The sequence below is a fragment of the Talpa occidentalis genome, unplaced genomic scaffold, assembly GCF_014898055.3.
Source record: "Talpa occidentalis isolate TD23 unplaced genomic scaffold, MPIMG_talOcc4v2.1 talOcc4.5, whole genome shotgun sequence".
NCBI classification, from domain to species: domain Eukaryota; kingdom Metazoa; phylum Chordata; class Mammalia; order Eulipotyphla; family Talpidae; genus Talpa; species Talpa occidentalis.
Genome location: NW_023604861.1, coordinates 43,437,809 through 43,460,119, shown reverse-complemented (window position 1 = coordinate 43,460,119; position 22,311 = coordinate 43,437,809). Strand labels below are relative to the sequence as shown.

The window sequence follows — 22,311 nt, the reverse complement described above, 5'->3', positions numbered from 1 at the left end:
ATGAGATATCACCTCAATCCTGTGAGAATGGCCCATATCAAAAAGACCAAAATCAACAAGTGTGGCCAAGGATGTGAAGGAAAAGGAACTCTCTTACACTGTTGGTGAGAATGTAGACTGGTCCAGTTCCTATGGAAAGAAGTGTGGATATTCCTCCAAAAAGTAAAAATGAAACTACCATATGACCCAACAATTCCATTCCTAGTTTTCTACCCAAAGTACCCCAAAACTCTAATTCACAAGGAAATCTGTACTCTTTCTACAGCAGCACTTTTTACAATAGCCAAGATATGGAAACATCCTCAATGACCCAGAACAAAGGAGTGGATCAAGAAAATGTGGTATGTATATACAATGGAATACTACTCACCACCAAAAAAGATAAACTGGTGCCATTTTTTGACAGTATGGATGGAAATGGAAGGAATTATCTAAGTTAAGTGAGCCAGAAGGAGGAGATAAGTATTGGATGGTTTCACTCAGTGGAATGTAGAGAAACCAAACAAAGGATCAGAGGAAGACAAACTTTAAAACTGACCCTTGAAAGCTAACCATAGTGCTGAGACATCCAGGAAAAGAAGGGGAGGAAGAAGGGAAAGGAAGAAAACATGGGGAGAGGAGAGCACGGTGGTGGAGTATGGTGGAGAACTAAGGGTGCTTTGGGTGGGAAAACTATGGTAACCACAACTCGAGGGTGGGATGGGGAAGGGGAATCCTTTATTGTAAAAACATAAACAAGGATGTTTGAAACAATAGAAAAAAAAAACTACCCATGGCTTTCTTGGAATAAATTCTTTCTATGTAGTATCCTTTTATTTTCTTATTAGTTGGAAGTTCCAGAACAATAGTAAATCATGATGACATCAACAGGTATCTTTTGTTCCTTATGATCACAGGATGTTGGTTACTAATAGGAAAAATATTTCATTTTGATAGCATCTTAAAATGTTTATATTCTTAGTGTTTTGGTGTTTAAATTTATCCGGTGTCATTTGGTATGTATTTTTTTTTATTTTACCTTTACCATATACAGTCAATTCAATATTTGTCTTTCACACTAGAAAATATATCCTGTAGGATAGACAATGCCTATCTTGCATATCTCTTGCCTCACATAGCACTTGCCACATTATAATGCTCAATATTATTATTATTATTTTTTAAAAAATATTTATTTATTTATATAAGCACTGGGTACAGTCAGAAGCACGGGAGGGTGAGAGAATTTAGTAGAGCCAGAGGGGAGAGCAGAGCAGGCAGACTGACAAAGTACACTGCTGAGGGGAGCAGCGGGCCGCAGGTCTGTGCACCATGTGGGACCCTCGTCCGGTGGCCGGAGATCGAACCGGCGCTGCAGAGACTGCGGGCAGCTCCTCAACCCAGCGCTCAACCGCTGAGCCACCAGGGAGGCCCTGCTCAATAATATTATTAAAGTGGTGTTGCATTAGAATAACAAATGTCCTAATAGTAAACTATTCTTCAATTCCTGAAAAAAATTCTACTGTGCCTTTCCCTTTAGTAATATCTACATGTTTATAATTATTTTACTTATGATTTCTACACCTATGTTAGTAAGAAAGATTAGTTTATAGCTTAATGTCTTTGTATGAAATTTTTTTAGGTTTTTATCTTTTTAAAATTAGAAGTGCTCACACTTCACAGAATGAATTCAATAGTTGCCTTTGTGTTTTTGGTTTATGTTTCAGTATAGTCTATATAGCACATGCATTGTGTGCACTGGAGAAATTAAAGAAATCTACCTGTGAATTCAAAGAAGACTAGATTAGTGAATTTCAAAACTAGATTCATTCTCAAATTACCTGAGTGCTTTTAAAAATTCAAATTCCAGGTTACATCCCTGAAGAATAAAAGTAGTGATTTCATTTTGTTTTGGAGCCCAGACATCAGTATTTTTTAATGCAAAATATAATTAAAAAGCCAATGGTTTATTAGGTTTATAATGGTCTATAAGGTTTATATTAGAACCAATATTTTCTGATTTTGACCATAATTGGTCTGATCATAATTAGTGACTCATCTATAATCTACTTGGTGCCAGCAAACAGATGACATCTAACAGATATATCAATAACAGTAGTTCCATAAGCTAGTTTCTCTGCCTTTATCTTACTTTAATCTTATATCAGACTAGGAAGGTAAAGCAGATAATACAATCACTATTTTAAAAGCAGATGAAACTGAGACTTGGAAGGTTAAGTGGCACAGCCTCTTAACTCTCATCATTTTGTTATTTCAATCAATAATAGAGTCTAAAGACCAAACAATAAAACAATGGTGAGCATACAAGAAAAGAAATACGAGCTCATTAACTAATCAGGAGGTCTGATTTCCAAAGGGTAAATCTGATTACATTGCTGCTTGTTTAAAACCCCTCAATGGGTTCCTTATGCCTAAAGGAAAAAAAACCCTCCAAGTTCCTTTGTGTGGCATAAGAGGTCCTTTGTGTGACACAAGATCTGGCCCCTCATTACCTCTCCAGCCACATTTCTCAAAAGGCCCTCTCCTGCTCCTTATACTCAGTCATGCACAATGTTTTGCGATTCCCCAATACTCTGGCATTTTTGTGCCCATGCCTTTGCTCTAGTTACTTGCTTTCTCTAAAGGGTCCAACTTCCAAACCCTTTCTTCCTTCCCTCCCTCCAAGTCTGTCGACCAGTTTATCTTTAAGTTCAAAGGCCATTTCCTCAGAGATCTTCTTTCCTTTCTGATTCTACAATTTCCTCTATGAAACAGTGACAGGCAGCAGCCATTTGTTAATCATTGTATCCATACTACCTAGAACAAGCCACAGTTGGTGTTTAATAAAGGTTTGTGCAACAAATGAGGACTAATCATTGTCAGTCTATTTGAAATATGTGAAACAAAGTAAAATACATTGTAATTCCTGGTAGGGGCTGATAGCAGGGACTGTAGCAGATCTGTAATATGGACCCAAGTTCTTACCTATTAATTCAAATCGCTGCTGCTCAGTCTCTGTGCTCTGTATAGCCAAGAAGTCTCCTAGTATATGGAGACAGAAGAAGCTGGTGGCCACACTGTCATTAACATGTTGTTTTGATCATTCCAGAGCTTACTCTTTTCCTTAATAGTGATCATAAAAATTCAAAACTGAAAAAATTCTTTAGTTGGTTGGTATATTTTTGATGAGGTGAAAGTACAAACAAACCATAATCTTAAAAGACTGTAACTGTCCTTTATGTTAATAACCATAGCTAGCCTGCTTGATTGTGTGTGGTTTGTGTGAACCGTGCATTTGAGTAGTATGTGCATGTGGGCTAAAATTTATATGTGCTTCTACACTTAGATACAAACCTGCAATTTGCAAGATGGCCTCACATATAATTAGGTTGCACAGCCGTGACATGGCTAATGTCCCAGCTGTGCAAGAAATCTGGACTGGAATCCTCTGCTTCGATTCACATCCTGTTGCTGTGTGCTCTGTGACTACACACCTGGCTGAGAACAGGATTAATGTAGATGAGAAACGTGCACAATTCTCTGCACAAAAGATGATGCCTTGAGTGGAAGGTCACCAAGAGAGGATTAAAAGCAAGAATGTGAGAATGTGTTCAGGAATCCATGCATGCGATGATGAACTTTCAAGTTGACGTTCGTTCTGTAAAGTTCCCAGTGTCTGATTTGCATGATTTTCTTGCACTTCATCCAGTTTTCAGCATTTTAAGTAAAGATTTAAAAAAAGATTTAATAGGAAGCAAGGAGCCACAGTGAGATCTGAGGAGCCGATTTGAATCTGGAGGAAGAAAATACAGTGAATATAGTAAACAGATAGTAAAGATACTAAAACTATATGGTAAATTAAAAAACTGAAGATTAAATAAATTAAAATTTAAAAGTGAAAGCTCTTTAGTAATATAGGAAATTCGTCAGGTTGGGGAGGGTAGAGAGTAGTAAAATATTTAGATATTTCATACTCTCTTAGGCATGAAGAATGGTCGCGACAGATTAATACCACAAATTCTTCCCTAATTGTTCCTTCCCACCATGATCCCAACTTGAAATTGCATTTGAGAATTTGACACATATTATTACTTACTAGTCCGCTATACCATATTGGTTCAGTTTCCCTTCTCTAAAAAGGTTATGATATTGCTGAAAATAGAAGAAATATATATTTATTTTTTGTAGCCCAGCATGGTATGGGACACGTTAGAAATGGATGCATAGGGATTAATTAATTGATTACAGATGCTTTAAAAATTAAGTAAATGGGTATAATTTGAAAATAAAACAGAACTGTGAAGAACTTCTCTCAGTTAGTGGAAACTTCCCACAGATTGGTTTATTTGTTTTTTGAAGGAGTGAGGAGGCAATGGGTATGCAATGAGTTTTCAGCGGAATACTTTACTGCCAAAAGAACTGTGGAATCTAGGAACAAATAAAACCTGAAGTCAGACGAAGCTGATACTTTTCAAGTGCTCACTTAATTTAAAAACCATAGCGTTTTTTCACTGCTTTTCATCTCGCACAACGAAAGCAACACACAGCTGCTCAAAATTTAACTCAGAAATGAAACTATGAAATGCGGGTGTGTTGCACACATACAATCTAGATGCCCCCTGTTCATGCACTGAGCCTGCCAGAGGACACACTTAAACAGCCTGGTGAGTGTGCTTGGGCTGCTGCAAGGGGTCACATCCATGACTGATGAAACTCAATTATTTCAAATCAGATATGCTGAATTCTTGAAGACTCCTCTTTTGAATATTCCCATTTGAATTCATATGGGAACAAACTCTTCAACACTCATGCCTGCCCCCAGGCACAATATAGGCATTCTTGCCTCCATTTGGTGGAATTTTAGATTTTTCTTCAGAAGTTAAATCAAGTTAGCATACCACTTCATAAGATTAACTTTCCAGACTTCTGTTTATTTGTTTTTTTTTAATCAATGTATAACACCTTCAGTTTATGAAAAACTTCTCATGGAGGGTATAGTCCAACATTTCATTACTTAAAGTCATGCATATGAATCCTTACATAGAACAATTCTTCTTAGATTTGAGTTCCCGGGAAAAATTTTTTTTTAATTTTTTTCTTTCTGCTAATGATATCACATGCATCTCTAATTTTCACCTTTGCTTTGGCCTCTAGGAAGCTCAGAGACCTGTCTTATACTCAATATTAAAAATTATGTTACATGTTAGTATTACTATATTTTCTATATTTTTCTCTTTTAATCCTTAGTTCCCATCTTCATTCCTCTTTTATTAAGACTTTCATATGTTTTTTGTTTTAAGCTATATCAAAACCATTTGGAGAAAGGGAAAGTTTATATAAATGGTAAAACATAATTCTCTTCTTGTCCAGTGAGTTCACTGTTTTAGATTCCACACCTCTAGAAGAAATAGATTGCATATCTTTAAAACAATGAGAAGCAAAGAGCTTGCTTCTTCATGAGGTTAACCATGGACATGGCAGCCACATTGACACAGGTACCTGACACCTGATCAGAATAATGGTTGATAACCAGGACATTTTTCTTACACATTCTCAGTAACTTTCATTCTCTTAAGTTCTTTGTTTTCTTTATTTGCTGCATTATTCTTGAAAGGTTCAGAAGTTATTATGTAAGAATAGATGTTTAATAAAATACATAGACAACAGAAATTAAGTTAAAATGATCATGACTAAATAGAGCAAAGTTAAATAAAGCAAGATAAGAAATGAGAAGGTGTCTGTCCATGTTAGACTATGTCTGGCCCTCAGTACGGTGGCTCCTTCTGTTGATGGATTCACATCAAAGCTTCCAACATTCATTGATAGTGCACAGAGCTCTCCCTGTGAGCAGTGCTGGCCCTTAGGAGCTAACAGTTGAAGCAAACTGTGTTCCTGCAGTTGACATATATAGAGAGTCTACACTCGAACACTGACCTTGCAACTTGGGACATGGGTTCTTCCTTTGTCTAAGAGGGTCACTCGCATCAATCATCTCTTATCCTATTCTGTATTAAGAATCATTTAAATTGGATCCTTTATTAGACACTCAAAACAAATTCAACTATTCAAATCAACTATCAGAGGAAACTAAGGAATTATCGACAAAAACAAAGGCAGCCAGGCTAGTTTTATGACTCCTCTGTGGGCACTGTGCTGTCCACACTCAGCTAAGCCTTGTGTGCTCTTGTGCATTGCATGGTGCAGCTGCAATTAGTTAAACACTTCTGGGTTCCATGTGTTTCCATGATCTGCTCTTCTGTATTGTGTACTCATTAAACTTTCCTATTACCTCACAAATTCCTGAAGTTGAGAAACAAAGCTAACATTCCCTCTGCCATTCTCTGCCGCACATAGTGGGGCTACTGTCCCTGAGCTTCCTGTATCCTTTCTGAGTTTGAGTGATCCCTGTCCTCCCACAGGGCTCTGACTGGGTGGTAGGTAGAACTCTCAAGTGATACACTTGGCTACCAACCTCTGAGCACCTGGGGCAACTAGAGTCCTTGAACTTTCTGCCTTTGTTTTCTCAGTTGCAAAATGAGGGAATTGGAACAGGTTCCTATTTTGAACAATCCCATTTGAGTTTATATTAGAACAATGTGTTATAAAGCAAAAAAAAAAACAAACCACCCAAAAAGCAAACGTGACTTTTTTCTAAAACTGCAGCAGCAGCAGCTTTGAAAGTGGGGAATTTTTTATTTCTAGTGATATCACTGCGCTCTCTGGTGGTTGAAAGTAAAATCACCAAGTTGTTCATGAGTGGCTGCATGAGTAGGGAAAGGCCAGCAAAGCATGAAGAGTAGTATATCAGTAAATTGACTATTCCAGAAAGCACTGAATTGCTAAGTAGACCGGAAGCCAAACATAATTGAGGGGACAAACATAAGTGTCCCCATCCTGGGAATATCACTTCCAATACTGAATACCATTTTCTCTTGGTAACAACTTAAGTGCTGTTTAGTTATGTGGAGAATCTCAGCCTGATGATACATTTGTGAGACTTTGCTTCTCTTCTTAGTGAAACTAGTAAATTTTAGGTATCCTTGTGCATCTCAGGATGTTCAGATATATTTTTTAATTTCTTTCAAGGAACACAGAATGTGCAATTAGAAAAAAAATAGAAGGACTTACCCAATTTGCAGAAGGAAAAAAATGACACATTAAGAAATGGTTCTAACCCCACCGACTGGGAGAAAATTTTTGCACCCAATACTAATGATATAGGACTGATCACAAAAATCTGCAAAGAGCTGTTGAGACTCAACAAAAACAAAGAAAATAATCCAGTCAAAATATGGGCAGAAGAGCTAAAAAGAAACTTCTCTGAAGAGGAAATGCAAATGGCCAACAGGCATATGAAAAAAAGTTCTACATCACTTGTAATCAGGGAAATGCAAATCAAAACTACCATGAGATACCATCTTACACCAGTGAGAATGGCACATATTAAAAAAACTAGCAACAACAAATGTTGGTGAGGATGTGGAGAGAAAGGAACTCTTCTGCACTGTTGGTGGGAGTGCAAACTGGTCCAACCACTATGGAGAGCTGTGTGGAGATTCCTCAACATACTAAAGATAGAGCTTGCATATGATCCAACAATTCCACTCCTAGGTATTTACCCAAAGGACACAGAAATATTAATTCCAAAGACTACCTGCACCCCTATGTTTATAGCAGCACAATTTACAATAGCTAAGCTTTGGAAACATCCAAAATGCCCAAAAATAGATGACTGGATCAAGAAGATGTACATATACACCATGGAATATTACTCAGCATTCAAAAAAGATAAACACATGCAATTTGCAGCAACATGGATGGAGCTGGAAGGGATCATGCTCAGTGAAATAAGCCAGAAAGAAAAAGAAAAATACTGGATGGTCTCACTCATAACAGGAATCTAGAAAACCTAAATAAGGGACCAGGAAAAAGAATAACTATAAGAAAGAAAAAAATCAAAATCAATAAACAACTATGAACCAGAGACACACTTTTGGGAGGTGGGAGGGAGGGGTTGGGGTCATAATCAGGGGGTTGCAATTGTATGGGGAATATAAAAATTAAAAAAACACAATGAACTCATAAAAAAAGAAAGAAAAGAAATGGTTTTAGTCAAAGTTTAAACAACTTTTTCAGGGTATGTTATGGGAATTCCTAGATTGTGAGAAGAACAACCACTCAACTAGAGCCCACTATGCCCCCGTGACTGCCACTAGGAGGGAGACAGGGCTAGAGAACATTTTGGTTCCTTATCATAATCACAAATGGGCACTGTAACAGATGGTAGGAAAAATTAAAAAGAGTAAGTAAGGGAATCCAAAATTCTAGACCTTTCCAGGCAGCTGCAAATTCAAGTATTCACTCATAGCATTTCCAAAAACACATCTGAACTGATCAGACCCTGTACCCAGACTTTTGGTTCCAATTCAAATGTTAATGTTTTCTGGAAACAGAATCGCAGACACTTCCAAAAATGTTTTGCCAGCTACCTAGGTGTCCATTAGTCCAGTGAAGTTGACACAAAATTAACCATCATGATTGTGTTTAAAGGAGAAATGGAAATAATAAGAAGTGTAGAGACTTTGTTGAAGGAATCTTGATTAAAGAAACAGGAAATATGTAGCTAGAAATAGGAACTAGTCGTGCGAGGAATGATATCTGTGTATAAATATATGAGCACCTATTATATAAAAGAGAGACTAAACAAGTGCTGTATTATTTCACAGGATAAACCTTAAAACAATGATTCTATAAAAAGAATACTGAAATTTGAATCAGGAAAACCATGTCTTGCAACTACTTACTAGTTGTGTGACTTGGCTAAGCCATGCAACTTCTCTAAACTGCAATTTTCTCATTTGTAAAGAAGCAATATTATAAATAACAACTCAACCTGCAGAGGATTAAAGGAGGGTGTGTCAATGGCTGAATTTTCCAAATCATAAAGTGCTGTTCAATTTTGGAATGATAATATGGGTATTGGATTACTGTCCAATTTAAGAATATAGTCTCAAAAATCAGAATGGTTGCCTTAGGAGGTGATGGTTGGTTGGTGATCACTGGGAATCTGTGGCAAGGATGTTGTAGAGAAGAGTCAAACAATGTGTGAATCCTCAACCACATTATCATGAGGACCCCTTTCTTCCCACGCTGTCTGTGATTTTGCTGGAGAGGAAAGACAGTGCCAATTGTGTAAAGAAAAAGCACTAGGTAGACCCTGATCTAATCTGTGGCCTCGGCTGGTGATTCAGGACACAGAAAGAAATAGACTTAGAAAAGCCTGTAATTTTATCATCCTCACAACCTTTTGTGTCATTAGACGGTGTCAGTAGTACTCCTGTGAAAACATCCCTTATGTCAGAAACACCCATCGGCCTGACATTATGCCTGAAAAGATACTTTTATGTCCAAAGTCTATTCCAGGGAGAATGCAAGTGAAAAAAGTAGATTGAATGAACACTGGTGAACTGGATTCAACACAACCCATTTAAAGAGAAACAGCCGCTTCCCAGCTTCCCAGCCTGGCCCACTATAACTGTTGGTCATTTTGAGAACATGGGTCATATGTTCTCAGATCTTCCAGTTGTTGAAAAGAGCCAGAAATCTGAATTGCAAGTGAAATCTCCCAAATTTTAAATGTCAACAACTTTTAGAAAATGTTTAAGTTATATATTAACCTCTGTCCTAGCCAAAAATGTAAAGGTCAAATAAAACATCTGAGGTAGCAGTTTGATTAGAGGAGTAGAATGGAGAAAGGTCACACCCCAGAATAAGGTCACTTGGAAAGCGACTCACCTCCCTTCCTTTAAGGCCACTTTTATTGCAACTTACTAAAAATGGCATTTAATCTTCTCCTTAATTTAGTGAGGAAGGCATCTTTAATACAGAATACATTTGACCTTGAGAAAAATACATAACACATCAATCAAACCATGTGACTGATAAGGAAACCAAACCTCAGAGTGGCAAGGAACTTGCCCGGAGTCAAGCAAGGTAGGGTTTGCATCCAAGACTGTGAATTCTGTTTGGTTCTGTTCATTAGATCTTTTTGCTTACTTCACCTTCTAGCAAACTGACTGTACTTTTAATTTACAAATTGTTCCACAGTTAATAAAATGCTTTTATATACTTCACCTCACATTTTCCTTACAACTGGTCTTTGAGTTAAAGTAGGCCCATGGTAATTACTAAATAGGATGGTAGCTCCTAAATAAACACTAAAATGTTAGGTCCCTTATTTCATAGGCAGTTCAGCTACATTTAGCATCAAAGCACATAAAGAAAGACTGCCTCATATCCTGAGATGCCCCTGCTGCTTTAATTATATCTGCACATTTTCTCCTCATATATATTTTATAATATTGAGCTGGTAGTTTTGTGGGAGGATTGGCATGAGTATAAGGGTTTGGGAGAAATTCACCATAGGAAGTCCACAGTACTTTTGTATTGGAAAAGGATAAACATGGAGACCAGCTGTTGCTCCCCAGAGGCACCTTGTCAAGGAAACTGACTTCTGATCGCCCAGGAACAGCTGTCTTAGGTCACAAGGTGACATAATTCAGTGAATTCTTAGGCCAGGATGATGACTGGGCAAGTGTGGTGTAACCTCACTAGGAATGAGTGCTTGGAATGTAGCGAGGGGCAATTTATGAAAACTGGAGCTGAGCCTTACGACACACAAATAGCTGCAGAACCACACGGAATCCGGGAGACACTGAGCGAGAGACCATGCCAGGAAAGGGTGTGAGGCCAACCTCTGCCCACCCTTCCACCTGCCTTTGAGTGTAAGTGGTTTCTTTATATTAACAAATAGACTTGTTTTAGCTACATTGTTGGCTATCAGGATAAAAATAAAATCCAGAATCTTGAGTAGTTTTGTCTTTTTCATCTTTATAATTCTACCATGTTGCACAGTATCTGGCACCTAGTAGACATGTGATTAAATATTTGATGCAGGGCCTCCCTGTTGGTGCAGTGGTTGAGCGCTGGGTTGCGAAGCTGCCCACAGCCTCTGCTGCGCCTGTTCGATCCCCAGCTGCTCCCTGGCCACCAGAGGGTCCCACATGGTGCGCAGACCTCTCCTGCCGCCCGCTGCTTCCCTCAGCAGTGTGCTTCGGTCCTTCTGCCTATTCTGCTCCCTGCTCTGACTCTGGTGAATTCTCTCGCCCTCCCATGCTTCTGACTGTACCCAGTGCTTATATAAATAAATAAATAAATCTTTAAAATAAATGAATAAATAAATAAATAAATAAATAAAATAAATAAATATTTGATGCAAAATAAATGGAAGATGAATAACTAAGGAAAACATTCCTTAGGGGAATTGGTTGAATTCTATAAAAATGCCTTTGTGAATACGTGATGAGTGTGGTAACTGACAGCTCTGTTCTGCATGTTTTCATGCCTGTATCACCAGCTGGTGTGAGTAGGTTCTTGAGTGCCTCACTGAAGAATGAAATGAAGACTCTAACCACAGCATTTGATTTTGACCCTGAGATTTATTGAAATTATAGTGACTTAAAGCTTCAGGGAGACCTCAAGTGTGAGTATCTGATCCAGGCCATAAGGAACCTAACACAAGGGATGATGTTATTCTACGCCTGGGGGACAGGGGAAGAAATTTGAGGCAGCCTTGCACAGCCTCAGTAGGGGAACATGCTTCTTCCTTCTTTAGGTGTCACAATTTCAGAAAATGGAAGCAGAAATCGTAGAATTATAGTGAAGATAAGGTCAAAGGAAGTTCAGGCTTCTTCTCGAGATGCATGTGCTACCAACTAGGTCCCATAGGTCTGTCTGTGGGCCAGCAACTCTTCTGCTTTGTACTCACTGGACTGATGAGACAATTAACTAAAATGAAGACGGTACTAGGGGCAGAGAGTTAAGTAATGATCTGCAGTTAATTGTTAAACAACAATTTATAGGCACTGTTGTTGGTGTTTTGTTTCTAAGGACCACATGCAAATGGAAAGAAGCAAGATCATCCAAGAGGACCCCTGTCTCTCATCTGCAATTGCTTAATCTTTGTACTGGCCCTTAATATTGCTCTGCTTCATTTGTTCCTAGGGTTTAATTTATCAAGGTGACTGAGTGACAAGACAGAAAGATCAATGCCATGGAAAGACGTTTTACTCCTTAAGGTTTGCAAGAGAAGGGCACACACCATCACATATAGGGCCACATGGAGAGGTACCAGGGTCAGTCAGGAAGCAGAAGGAGCAGAGGAGAAAGCACGGTCTGGAGCCTTTATTGTGGTTTCTGCAAAAAGAAATGAGTAAGGCAGGTAAGTTTGAGCAAACTTAGGATTAGATACTTTAAATAACTTTGGTGGGTTCTGTGCTATAGAAGTGGTCTCTAATTGTCTTGTACCAGGCTCTTGGATGATGTAGGACAGGGAATTTATTAGTTTGTTGTATGAACGTTAGATAAAGGAGGGGCCTGGTGATGTGGGCTATGGGTTGGTTGGTTTGCATCCGAGTGGCATACTCCCAGATGAACTGCTTGCTATCTCTACAAATTACCTAGCCCTTGGAAAGGCAGTCTTTCTTGAGTCAGCAAGGTCCCAAGATGTCAAAGCATCGTAAACTATAGAAATAAAACATGATTAATATACCCTTCTTGACAAATGAGTACATTTTGACCCAGAAAGAGTAATTAACTTGCCTAAGGCCACACAGCTAAGTGATGAAGTTGTGCATTCAATCAAAGAGTGCCTCTGTGTTTAATCCTATGATAATAGCCTCTAGCTAAATAATCTTTCTAGAAGTTATAAAGTGAAAGAGCTCAGTTATTATGGCAAACAAGTCCTTATAAACTAGTAAAGTTTTTATTATGGCAGAACAGAGAATGGAAGGCAGCTTTCCAAGGCCCAAATTAAGTCATATACTGCTTTTGTAACTTGACTAAATAAATACATTTCACTTTCATGCTCCAAGGAAAAATGCTGTCATCATTCAGCAGAGTGTCTTCCAGCATTTAAGAGGGCATGTTCAACTCGGGTGTCACCCTGATAAATGAGGAGCAGGTGGCATGACAAGCCCGGCGTACACTCAGCTCTCAGGGGCAGTGTAGGTTTAAGTTGGCCTGAAGCAGAAAGATGGTCTTGATGACACTCCAAGGCTCAGTGAGGACATATTTTTTTGTAGATTCCCTATCTCATGGATCCATATTTTCCTTCTGGCTTAACATGAGCCAGTGAAATGAACTGTTCAGTGTAACTTCTGCATTTTTCAACTTAGGTGAACTAGAAAGAAACTGTGACTATCTCCACAACCTGCTTAATCCTTTTTCCAAAAATTAAATGGAATTATATATTTAGATTGTATATTGCAAATTCACAAACAGTAGTATTCCTTCTTTTTCATGAAAAATCAAGTTTATCATCATTTTCCTGAACCAAAAAACATAGTTTTAATTTCAACCCCCCCCTTTTTTTTTTTCACTTGTTCTTATATAAGGAAAAGACAGACAAAACACCACTATTTGCTTAATGTGTGTTGTAGTATAATTTAGTGCTTTCTTTAACTGCCACATGTAAGACATTGTTCCAGTAACTGTATCAAAACATATTCCTTATTGTTTATGGGTGCATAATCTCATTTAGTTCACAAAACAACCTGGTGAGGCAGTCAGGGCAGACATCGTGGTAGGTATTATTTTTATCTAACCAGTCACATTTCTTGTTCTCCAAAGAACAGAACACTCACAAAAACTGGCTTTACCCAGCTGAGCTTGCAGTGTTTTCTCTACACAGGCAGAGGCTGAGGGATAGGCTGGTTGGGACGGGTTTGGTTGCTTGGTGATACCACTCAGTGCCTGGCTTCTGCTCTGTCTGTCTTGTCTCCAGGTTGACAGCTGCCAATTTGCAACCTCTTTTCTAAATTCTGCAGAGAAACCTGGCAGGCACTGAGTCTGTTTGACCCCTTCCTCTGGGGCAATAACTGTTTATTTTTTACCCTGAAAATAAAAATGTTGTGTTGTCTATGGGCACAGGATGCCAGTTATAACGAGGTTGTTGTACCTGTGAGGAGGAAGTGAGAGAGGGAAAATTATTCGTTCTTTACTTGAAAAGTTCACCCTAGTGTGGGGAGTGGGGTGAAAAGCACTAGAGGATTATTTCTACAATCACTTTTCTTTTTTTTTTTTTTAAAGATTTATTTACTTATGCATACAAGAACTGGAGTTTAGACCAGAGGTGTGGGGGATGCGGAGGAGCAGGGTTGGGTGAGAAGATTCACCAGAGACAGAGTGGGGAGCAGAACAGGTAAACTGACTGAAATACACTGCAGAGAGGAGCAGTGTGCAAGAGAACAGAGTCTGCTGTGCCATGTGGTAGCTCCCTGGCCAGCAGGGATTGAGCTCATGTTGCAGAGGTTGTGGATAGCTTCACAGTGCTGTGCTTAACCCCTTGTGCCACCAGGAAGGCTCTACAATCACTTCAGCATACAGTTAACCCTTGACAACTTTAAATTGTGTGGATCCACTTATCCATGAATTTTTTTCAGTAAATGCAGTACAATATTGTAAATGCATTTTCTCCTCTTCATGATTTTATTAATTACATTTTCTTTTGTCCAGCTAACTTTATTATAAGGATAAGTACATAATACATGTTTCATACAAAGTGTGTGTTAATCAACTGTTTGTATTAATCAGGAAGGCTTCTGATCAACAGTAGGTTAATAACAGGGGAGTCAAAACTTACACGGAGACTTTCAGTGGGTAGGTATTGATGCCCCTAAACCCTAAGTTGTCAGATTCTTTTTGACACACATTTCTTCACCAAATTGTGGTCTGGATTGAATTCTAGGTCTTTACATGCTATGGGGACAATGAGTAAGGAGGTTAAAAGTTCAGAACTCTTGGCAGGAATGGTAACTTCTAGATTAGAAAGTCAGGAAATAACTGGGGGGTGTGGACTTCAGCACAGCAGCATTAGACAGACATCTGGAGGGGATGGTGTGGTGCCCACTAAGTCTACACACCTTGGCAAGGCTACCATCCCAAGTTATCAATTGACATTAAGTAAGGGAGATATTCTGGAAAACTTGGGTGAACCTGACTTAGAGAGTTGAAAGACTTTAAAAACTGAGCTGGGTCTTCCCCAAGGAAGGAGAAGGTCCACCTGTGGGAAGCAGTGCCCCTGGCCAGGGTTCTGGCCTACCCTTCACATTTAAACTTGCTCAGCAAGTCCTAACAGTCATGCAAGCCTGCTCCTCCTCACAAATCTCTCAATAGTGTCTCCTGCCTGTCTGGCTGATTGCTGACACATACAGATGTTATTATCACTAAGTATCTTGAAAATGATACTAGTCCTTATTTTCAAACCTGAAAATTTTTTGTTCTTGTGCAGAATATTAGTTTCCTAGGGCCGTTATTACAAATTGCCACAAACTTGGTAACCTGAAGCAGAATGAAGAAGTTAGAAAAAACAGAAACCTCAAAGGAAAACAAAAACAATTTTGCAAAACTTTGTGCACTTATATTTGAAAACTTTTATGACTGAAAACTATGCCTCAGTCTGAACACAACAGCAAAAAGAGTAGTATTGTGTGTTTCAGGTCAGTCTGGACCAGAGAGGTTACAGTGAGTGACATAATGTTGTCTGTTTTACAGCAGCAGGTGGGTGTACGCGGGACATGCTGGGATAATTCAAGAAATGCCTCCTGGGTTTGTATTTTCCAGCTATAGATTCTGAAGAGTGCCTGGTGGATACTAATTATTTGACACATTAACTGCATTACCCTTAGAAAATATCTACTCATTCTGATGAGTATAAAATCAGAAGATTTGTGATTCTATGATTCCATAACAGCAAGCCTAAAGAAGTCTAAAATGAGCTACACAGTGATTTTTCAAAACTGTATAATTAGAAAGTAACTTGTTTCTTAATGAAACATGGGGGAAAATTTGTGTGACTTCAGACCTAACTAAAGGTTAACTGGGAAATATTCATTATGTGGTAGGGAAATCTGGAAATGGTTGCCATGAATAGCCAAACATTTTCAGCAGAAGGGCCCTCCACCTGAATGTGAGAGGAAGGTGGAGAATAGAGGCCCAGTGAAGAGTCCATGACCTTGATGGTTGTTCAATTGGCAATGATTCAACTTTTTCAGCTGGTCGCTTAGCAGCAATGGTGAGCAGCATTTAAAAAATCTAGAAAGTCTCACTGAATTTGGGGTCCCACAGGAGAGAAATATTCTACGAGCAATCATTAGAGAGGAGTGAGACCATGAATGCTCTAAGACATGAGACAGTGTCCAAACCTCCTACAGGCAGAGATGTCTGATTTTGATGGATGCTATTTGCACAGACTAGAATCAGAGCTCTGGCTCTGCAAGTTCTGTGTGACCTTGGACAAGCTTGTTAACACTGCTAACTAATGGAACAGTGAACATACTGTCAGCTGTTAGGGAGGAGCTGGGCTGGGTTCACACAGTTGGTTATGCTGGGTTCACTTTATGAAATGTCATGTAGAACATTATTATATGTCCTACAAAGCTCAAATAAGGCTTCAACTCTTGGCAGTTCTTATGGTGGCAGGCTCTCCAGAAAGTTCCGTAAGACCAGCATCTGAGGAAAGAGCTGTCCTGCAGAATGCTCTGGGGAAGGTCAGTCTGAAACAACAATTCCACTCACACTTTACCAAACATTTGTTAAATAACCCCCTGAGTTACAGGTCTTAATACTTGGCAAAAATATGTGCCCCACAGCTTCATGTACTATTCTTTCTTGTTTAGCAACAATTCCAAAAGACTCCATGTTTGTTTTTCATCATTGCTCATTCTTTTTTTAAAATTCTACCCTTTTTTATTGAGCTAACATTGGCTTACAATACTGTCTATGATTTAGGGGTATAAGTTCACAGTTCCTAAAATGTATGTTACCACACTATACCCACCACCACCAATGAACCAATGTCTTCCACTAGTCTATTGGCCCCCTTTTCTCTTTGTTTCCTGCTCCTCACCCTTCTGGTAACCTCAGTTCTGCAGTGAGATTTCAAGGGTTTGTTTTGGCTTAATTTAGTTTTGCTTCTCTAAATTTTATATATGAGTGAAATAATCCAGTATTTGTCTTTCTCAATCTAATTTATTTCACTTAGCATGGCCCCCTCCAATTCCATCCATGTTGTTGCAAATGGCAAGATTTCATCCTTTACTTATATTTCATTGTTTATAGTTACCATATCTTCACAATCCACTCATCTGGTTTTGGGCAGTTAGCTTGTTTTACATTCTTGGCTATTGTCAATAATACTGCAATGAATGTAGGCGTGCATATGTCCTTTTGAATTAGTGTTTTTGCATTCTTTGGATAGATACCAAGTTGTGGATTTGCTTGATCATATGGTAGATTCATTTTTAATATTTTGAGAGAGCTCCAGACTGTTTTCTGTAGGAACTGGACTAATCTACATGCACACCAATAATGTAAGAGTTTTTTGTTCTCTATAACCTCACCAATACTTGTTGTTTCTGGTTGATTTAGGTCATTCTTATGGGTATGATGTGCTATCTCCTTATGACTTTGATTTGCATTTCCTTGATAATAAGTTGTGATGAGCATTTTTTCATGTCCCTGTTGTCCATCTGTATATCATTTTTGGAGAAGTACTAGTTCTGCCCATTTTTTAAATTGGGATATTTGTTTTCTTGAGTTGTATGATTTTTTTGTAGATCTTGAATATTAGCCCCTTTTCAGAGGTATCACATACAAATATTTTCTCCCATTCAGTTGTTTTTTTTTTATTTTAATCATAATTTCTTTCACTGTACAGAAGTCTTTCAGTTTGATGTATCCTGATTTATTTCCTATGTAGTTTGAGTCACATCTCCAAAAATATTCTCTAAGCCAATATCGGGAGTTTTTTGCCTGAGACCTGATTTCATGTCTTACATCCAAGTCTTTTTCCATTTTGAGTTAATTTTTGTGTATAGTGGGGCCATCTAGTTTCCCCAGCACCATTTGTTGAAGAGACTTTCCTTTTTCAATGTGTACTCTTGGCTCCTTTGCCATATATTAACTATGTCCATATAAATGTGTGTTTATTTCTGGGGTCTCAGTTATATTCTGCTGATCTTTATTTCTATGCTTTATTCTAGTTCCATACTGCTTCAATTACTATAGCCTGGTAGTATAGTATGAAGTTGGGGAGTGTCATATTTCCATTCTCTTTTGTCAGAATTGCTTTGATTATTCAGGGTCTTCTGTGTTTCCTTATAAATTTCAGTAGCCTCTGCTCTATTTTTTTGAAGAATATCATTGAGACTTTAATAAGGATTGCATTTAATCTATATGTTGCTTTGGGTAAGATGAATATTTTAACAATGTTAATTCTTGACCTCCTTTGTAAGTTTATTTGTATATTAATAACTCTTTTTGATACAATTATAAATGAGATTTTTTTTTCTCTTCTAATTTGTCATTAGTATTTAAGAATATAACCCATTGGGGGCCTCACTGATGGTGTAAGGGGTTAAGTCTCAGCACAATGAAGCTATCTGCAACCATTGCAGCATGAGTTCTATCCCCAGCCAGCCAGGGAGCTACCCATATGGCACAGCAGACCTCTCTTGCCTCACCTGCTTCTTCCCTCAGCAGTGTATTTCAGTAGATCCGCCTGTTCTGTTCCTCACTCTGTCTCTGGTGAATCCACTCACCCACTGCACTTCTGACTTGTACCCCTATTCTTGTATGCAAAAATAAATAAATCTTTAAAAAAAAGAATATAGCCCATTGTATATTGATTTTGTAGCCTGCAATTTCACTGTACTGGTTTAACTGATTTATTGTTTTCAAGAATGTTTTAGTGGAGTCTTTAGGGTTTTGTACATATATTATCATATCATCTGCAAAAGGTGATATTTATACCTCTTTCACAGTTTGGGCCCATAAAGAAAAAAAATAGGTAGGACTTTCTATACTATGTCAAATAGTGGTGATAAAAGTAGATATCCTTGTCTTAGACTTGATCTTAAAGGAAAAACTAAATTTTTCACCATTGATTATAATGTTAGTTATGGATTTGTTATATGTGGCTTTTATTATGTTCATGTATGTTCCCCATTTTTGGAAAATATATGGATATGAATGTTAATCTTGTCAGGTGATTTATCTATATATTGATATAACATGATTTTTCTCTTTCCTTTTGTTGATGTGGTAACTGACACTGTAAAGTTGTAACTTTTAGATTGCTTGTAAGAAGAATACAATTGTATGTTACCTGTATAATTAAAAATAAACTTTAACATTTTCAGTATTAAAGAAAAACAAAAAATAAGGATGCAAAAATGTTGAGTAGCTATCTTTGTATTTGATTTTTTTGATTAGTGTTTGTTTTAATCTCATTGCATTAAGAATTATAACTCTGATTCTAAACCTGAAAATGCCATATTATATGAGCCTTGCCTATAAATGTCTAGTAAACAATTTTTGAATGAACATCTCCATCTAAATAGTACCTTCCCAATGCCATCACTAACTTCCTACATCACTTCATCACTAACTTCTTACATCACTTTCATCACTTCCTCCTAACATTTATTTTACCCCTAGACATATATATTCACCTATTTGGTCTTTCCTTACTAGTATGTAAGCTCCACATGGCAGGGCTCCTACCTGTTTGATTTATTGATATTTGTTAACTTCAAAACTTGGAATAGGTCTTAACATTTAGAAGACACACGTAAATTAATAGTTGTTGATAACTACATATGCCTATGAAATAATCTGGAATGATTTACCTCCACTAAAATGCCAACAGTATTTTTCTAAGTGATAGGATTATGGTTGATTTTTATATACTTAAGATGTGTTTATTATTATTATTTTTAAAGATTTATTTATTTATACAAGCACTGGGTACAGTCAGAAGCGCGAGAGGGTGAGAGAATTCACCAGAGCCAGAGCGGAGAGCAGAACAGGCAGACTGACGAAATACACTGCTGAGCAGTGGGCGGCAGGAGAGGTCTGCGCACCGTGTGGTACCCTCGCCCAGCGGCCAGGGATGGATGGATCGGGCGCTGCAGAGGCTGCCTGCGCAGCTTCGCAACCCAGCGCTCAACCGCTGCGCCACCCGGGAGGCCTTTATTATTATTTTTTTTTAATAGAGCAAGTACATCAAGTAGAGCTAGAGGCTGATCTAAGACAACTCCTAGTTGTGCAGATTTTGTTTTGCTTTCTGGCCTCAGGTGACTGTGGTTATTGACAGTAGCATTCCTTTTCCTGTGAGTTGACAATCCTGCAAATTGATGTGCACTTGTGTGTGTGTGTGTGTGTGTTTTAAGTGACCAGGGTGACTTCAAGCGTCACCTTAAAAATCAGTTATGATTTTGTCTAAACTGCATGGTATGGAAGACATTGGGTACATCCTAATTTAGATGCACAAAGTTTGCAGTTCTTCATTATAATACCACAACCCACCTTCTTGCCTACACATAGAACCATTGGCAAGCAGGGAGAAATTTGAATTTGTTTCAGAAGGAGAGAGAGAGAAGTCAGAGTACACAGAGGGGTAGGGATGAAGAGGCCATATCAGAAGGCTATCCATACTTAGGAAGTCTCTGGCCAGGACAGCTAGGTGCCACAGTCACCTGCAATAAGCTCTTTGTAACCCAAATATGTCTTCTTACACCCAGAGCTGAATGTGACTCAGCACTATATCATGTTCAGGAGAATTCCAAACCCAGCCACAGTGTAGAGGAAAAAGAGGAGTTTGTTTGTTGTTTTTTTTTCTCCTTTAAAAAAAGATTTATTTATTTATGCATACAAGAACTGGGGTACAGGCCAGAGGTGTGGGGGGTGAGAGGATTCATCAGAGACAGAGTGGGAAACAGAAGAGGCGGATTAACTGAAATACACTGCTGAGGGGAGCAGCGGGAGAGTCAGGAGAAGTCTGCTGTGCCATGTGGGTAGCTCCCTGGCTGGGGATCAAACTTGTGCTGCAGCAGCTACGGACAGCTTCATAGGTTACATCCTAACCCCTTGCGCCACCAGGGAGGACCTAAAGGTTTTTCTCTTGAAGGTACCGAAGACAAAATTACACTATTTATACTGTAGCATGACTTTCTAAAAATTACTTTCTAAATCTTTTCCCAAAGTGTCACTCATCATAGAAACACTTCAAATCTCTCCCCTCTCCATTGCCCTCTCCTTAACCTCTTAAACCCTCTCAAGGTTTCCTTCTGCTAAGACTTCCTTGCTGTCCTGCTGTAGATTTTTCTAGCCAGGTCAGCAATTTTAGAAAGTCCAAGCTTGTTCTTTTCCAGGCTTCTACACCCCCAACACCTCTACACTGAAGAAAACAATATGACCTAGGGACCAACTTTCTTGGAAAGTCAGAGAATGGGGGACTATAAATACTTATAATTTATAACTTTTGCCCTGATTGGGGCTAAGTTCTAATAGTTCTAAGTTCTGAGTAGATGACCATGCCATGCCAAGTGAAAAAGAAATTAGAGATTCATTTTGCAGTCCCAATCATCAAGCTCAGTGCCAGGAACATAGTGGTTGCTCAGATCCACCTGTGTGACTGGTTAATTTGATGACAACCAAAACTGTGCTGTTGGAATTGAGGTGACTTCTAGAAGAGCCAGGCTCACCTCTGTGTGTGCACGCCAACAAGACTACTGCTGGCCCCCATGGCCCTACTGTTAGAATAAGACAAAAGGGCCTTTCAAGGGCCTCGATGGTGGAGCAAGGGATTAAGCACCGCACTATGAAGCAATCTGTCAACCTCTGCAGCACAAGTTTGATCCCCCAGCCGGTTGGCCAGGGAGGAACCACATGGTATAGCAGACCTCTCCTGACTTGCCTGCAGCTCCCCTCAGCAGTGTATTTCAGTCAGTCTGCCTGTTCTGTTCCCCACTCTGTATCTGGTGAATCCTCTCTCTCTCTCTCTCTCTCTCTCTCTCTCTCTCTCTCTCTCTCTCACACACAAACACACACACACACACACACACCCCTGCATCTCTGGCCTGTACCCCAGCACTTATATGCATAAATAAATCTTTAAAAAAAGGAGGGGAGGTGGCCTTTCAATACATTCTTGTCCCTGATAGAAACTTGTACTAGAGATTTTGTTAAAACAACACATTTCCCCAGTACCTCCACGAAATTATGTATACATTTAGATCTAAACAAAACATTAGATTTGGTATCTTATATGGCAGTCCTGGGTAGGGCCACATTGCAGCAGACAGGGTCTCTGCTTCTGAAGTGAATGCTGGCATTTGGGATCTGCTGTGGTCTTTCCCAGGAGGGACCAGTTTTACATTCTCAGCTGCAAAGTTTGCTGAGCAATGGTAGGTACTTTCCTCAGAGACTCAA

At 38.8% G+C, this 22,311-nt stretch overlaps 1 protein-coding gene across 1 annotated transcript in view; it reads left to right on the top strand.

The window, feature by feature from the left end:
- The window catches only part of SACS (sacsin molecular chaperone), a 124,276-nt gene that overhangs the window by 20,370 nt on the left and 81,595 nt on the right, over window positions 1–22,311 (top strand). The window contains exon 3 of the mRNA XM_054701841.1: window positions 12,043–12,259. The gene's annotated coding sequence lies outside the window, so the exon portion shown is untranslated. The remainder of the gene's footprint in view (window positions 1–12,042; window positions 12,260–22,311) is intronic.